Genomic DNA, 4817 nt, shown 5'->3' with positions numbered 1-4817 from the left:
AAAGGTGGCCTAGCACTAAAGAGGGCGACTGGAAAACGAAAGGTCGCGTTATCGAATCCCAGTCGGACAATACTTTTTTTTCAGTCTGCGTGTAACCTAGGTTTCACCTCTCAACGATTCGAAGCCTCGCTAGAAAGGACACGTAGTTCGGATTACGCATCAGACTCTGTTGTAGATCCCCTTTCCTCGGTAGAATAACATGGATAGTTTGCACCTGGGCACTGAGAGACACGAAACTGTTATTAAGTTCCTGGATGGAGCCGCATAGGTAAACAAATATTTGTTGTCGTTGTTGTGGTCTTCAGTCCTGAGACTGGTTTGATGCAGCTCTCCATGCTACTCTATTCTGTGCAAGCTGCTTCATCTCCCAGTACCTACTGCAACCTACATCCTTCTGAATCTGCTTAGTGTATTCATCTCTTGGTCTCCCTCTACGATTTTTACCCTCCACGCTGCCCTCCAATGCTAAATTTGTGATCCCTGGATGCCTCAAAACATGTCCTACCAACCGATCCCTTCTTCCAGTCAAGTTGTGCCACAAACTTCTTCTCCCCAATCCTATTCAATACCTCCTCATTAGTTACGTGATCTACCCACCTTATCTTCAGCATTCTTCTGTAGCACCACATTTCGAAAGCTTCTATTCTCTTCTTATCCAAACTAGTTATCGTCCATGTTTCCCTTCCATACATGGCTACACTCAATACAAATACTTTCAGAAACGACTTCCTGACACTTAAATCTATACTCGATGTTAACAAATTTCTCTTCTTCAGAAACGATTTCCTTGCCATCGCCAGTCTACATTTTATATCCTCTCTACTTCGACCATCATCCGTTATTTTACTCCCTAAATAGCAAAACTCCTGTACTACTTTAAGTGTCTCATTTCCTAATCTAATTCCCTCAGCATCACCCGATTTAATTTGACTACATTCCATTATCCTCGTTTTGCTTTTGTTGATGTTCATCTTATATCCTCCTTTCAAGACACTGTCCATTCCGTTCAACTGCTCTTCCAAGTCCTTTGCTGTCTCTGACAGAATTACAATGTCATCGGCGAACCTCAAAGTTTTTACTTCTTCTCCATGAATTTTAATACCTACTCCGAATTTTTCTTTTGTTTCCTTTACTGCTTGCTCAATACACAGATTGAATAATATTGGGGAGAGGCTACAACCCTGTCTCACTCCTTTCCCAACCACTGCTTGCCTTTCATGTCCCTCGACTCTTATAACTGCCATCTGGTCTCTGTACAAATTGTAAATAGCCTTTCGCTCCCTGTATTTTACCCCTGCCAGCTTCAGAATTTGAAAGAGAGTATCCCAGTTAACATTGTCAAAAGCTTTGTCTAAGTCTACAAATGCTAGAAACGTAGGTTTGCCTTTTCTTAATCTTTCTTCTAAGATAAGTCGTAAGGTTAGTATTGCCTCACGTGTTCCAACATTTCTACGGAATCCAAACTGATCTTCCCCGAGGTCCGCTTCTACCAGTTTTTCCATTCGTCTATAAAGAATTCGAGTTAGTATTTTGCAGCTGTGACTTATTAAACTGATAGTTCGGTAATTTTCACATCTGTCAACACCTGCTTTCTTTGGGATTGGAATTATTATATTCTTCTTGAAGTCTGAGGGTATTTCGCCTGTCTCATACATCTTGCTCACCAGGTGGTAGAGGTTTGTCATGACTGGCTCTCCCAAGGCCATCAGTAGTTCTAATGGAATGTTGTCTACTCCCGGGGCCTTGTTTCGACTCAGGTCTTTCAGTGCTGTCAGACTCTTCACGCAGTATCTTATCTCCCATTTTGTCTTCATCTACATCCTCTTCCATTTCCATAATATTATCCTCAAGTACATCGCCCTTGTATAAACCCTCGATATACTCCTTCCACCTTTCTGCTTTCCCTTCTTTGCTTAGAACTGGGTTGCCATCTGAGCTCTTGATATTCATACAAGTGGTTCTGTTCTCTCCAAAGGTCTCTTTAATCTTCCTGTAGGCAGTATCTATCTTACCCCTAGTGAGATAAGCCTCTACATCCTTACATTTGTCCTCTAGCCATCCCTGCTTAGCCATTTTGCACTTCTTGTCGATCTCATTTTTGAGGCGTTTGTATTCCTTTTTGCCTGCCTCATTTACTCCATTTTTATATTTTCTCCTTTCATCAATTAAATTCAATATTTCTTCTGTTACCCAAGGATTTCTATTAGCCCTCGTCTTTTTATCTACTTGATCCTCTGCTGCCTTCACTACTTCATCCCTCAGAGCTACCGATTCTTCTTCTACTGTATTTCTTTCCCCCATTCCTGTCAATTGTTGCCTTATGCTCTCCCTGAAACTCTGTACAACCTCTGGTTCTTTCTGTTTATCCAGGTCCCATCTCCTTAAATTCCCACCTTTTTGCAGTTTCTTCAGTTTCAATCTGCAGTTCGTAGCCAATAGATTGTGGTCAGAATCCACATCTGCCCCTGTAAAAGTCTTACAATTTAAAACGTGGTTCCTAAATCTCTGTCTTACCATTATATAATCTATCTGATACCTTTTAGTATCCTCAGGATTCTTCCAGGTATACAACCTTCTTTAATGATTCTTGAACCAAGTGTTAGCTATGATTAAGTTATGGTCTGTGCAAAATTCTACAAGGCGGCTTCCTCTTTCATTTCTTCCCCCCAATCCATATTCACCTACTATGTTTCCTTCTCTTCCTTTTCCTACTGACGAATTCCAGTCACCCATGACTATTAAATTTTCGTCTCCCTTCATTACCTGAATAATTTCTTTTATCTCGTCATACATTTCATCAATTTCTTCATCATCTGCAGAGCTAGTTGGCATATAAACTTGTACTACTGTAGTACGCATGGGCTTTGTGTCTATCTTGGCCACAATAATGCGTTCACTATGCTGTTTGTAGTAGCTAACACGCACTCCTATTTTTTTATTCATTATTAAACCTACTCCTGCATTACCCCTATTTGATTTTGTATTTATAACCCTGTAATCACCTGACCAAAGGTCTTGTTCCTCCTGCCACCGAACTTCACTAATTGCCACTATATCTAACTTTAACCTATCCATTTCCCTTTTTAAATTTTCTAATCTACCTGCCCGATTAAGGAATCTGACATTCCACGCTCCGATCCGTAGAACGCCAGTTTTCTTTCTCCTGATAACGACGTCCTCTTGAGAAGTCCCCGCCCAGAGATCCGAAAGGGGGACTATTTTACCTCCGGAATATTTTACCCAAGAGGACGCCATCATTTAATCATACAGTAAAGCTGCATGTCCTCGGGAAAAATTACGGCTGTAGTTTCCCCTTGCTTTCAGCCGTTCGCAGTACCAGCACAGCAATGCCGTTTTGGTTAATATTACAAGGCCAGATCAGTCAATCATCCAGACTGTTGCCCCTGCAACTACTGAAAAGGCTGCTGCCCCTCTTCAGGAACCACACGTTTGTCTGGCCTCTCAACAGATACCCCTCCGTTGTGGTTGCACCTACGGTACGGCCATCTGTATCGCTGAGGCACGCAAGCCTCCCCACCAACGGCAAGGTCCATGGTTCATGGGGGGCAACAAATAGTAGAGGAAGAAAAATTGCAGTCTGTCCAATACACAACTGAGAGTGATTGGTGCAAGTGAATAGGTTCGAAAATAAAAAAAAAAAAGTCGTAGCGGGCACCATCAGTTTGGGACACTGAACACATACGACCTAAAAGAAATAAAAACTAAAGAACTGAATGTGATACAAAGGGAACTAGATGAAATGGGAACAGAAGAAACAGAGTTACAAAAGGATCACTTTAAAGAACCATGCCCTCATAGGTTTCCAAGAATAATAAGAAATAGGGTAAAATCATCATGAACAGAACAGCGAAGAAAGTTGCCCAGTAAAAGATGGCAAAATACTCGACAGAGACCAGAAGGAAGGCAGTGGATCAGATTAACGAAGTACTCAAAGAGGAAGAAGAAGAGAAAGAAGGAAAAAGTACCATGTATTGCTCACTTGTTTGGTGGAAGTCGCAACGCTAGAAAACTGTAACGAAATGCAAGAACACCTGCAGAGAATCGACCCTTGATGCAGGAATTGACAGTTGACTCTCAACTTAAAAAATATAATGTATTGCTCGTAAACAGGCACAAAGTCCGGTTAATATATGATTACACCATTGCAGGACCATCAATGGAAGCAGTCACTATCACAAAACATCTAGAAATATGGGTACAGAACTATTTAAAGTGGAAAGATCACGTACAACAAATGGCATATAAAGCAGATGCCAGACAGAGATTCATTCAGTAGGAGAATCCTCAGGAAGCTAGCCCACCCACAAAAGAGGTAGTTTACAAAACTCTCGTTCGAGCAATGTTATAATAATCCAGGCTCGTCAATCTAGTATCCGTACCAGATGGGATTGATAGAGAAAATAGAGGAGTTCTAAGGAATAGAAACGCGTCTCTTTATAGTTCATCTAGTAAGCGCGAACTCATCACGGAGTTGTTCAGATACCTACAGTCGCAGATGCTGCAAGATAGGCATTCCGCGTCACGGTGCAGTTTACCGTTGAAATTCAAAGAGCTAGCGGTCTTAGAAGATTCAGTCAATGTGATGCTTCTTCCTACACAAATCTAGTGGAAAGATCATGGACGTAAAATTGTAGCTCTCACGGAGGACTATCAAAAATCGTTTTCACACCAACCATTCGCGTTTGGAACGGGAAAGGAGGAAGTGATAGCGGTACAGAAAGTAACTCTCAGGCTCCTCACTCCGAGGAAACAAGAAGATCAGAACCACAGGCAGGTATGAAGCCAGTCAAGATGAA

The sequence above is a fragment of the Schistocerca americana genome, chromosome 4 (assembly GCF_021461395.2).
Source record: "Schistocerca americana isolate TAMUIC-IGC-003095 chromosome 4, iqSchAmer2.1, whole genome shotgun sequence".
Lineage (NCBI taxonomy): Eukaryota > Metazoa > Arthropoda > Insecta > Orthoptera > Acrididae > Schistocerca > Schistocerca americana.
The sequence above is the reverse complement of the archived record's forward strand: the minus strand, read 5'-3'. Positions refer to the sequence as shown.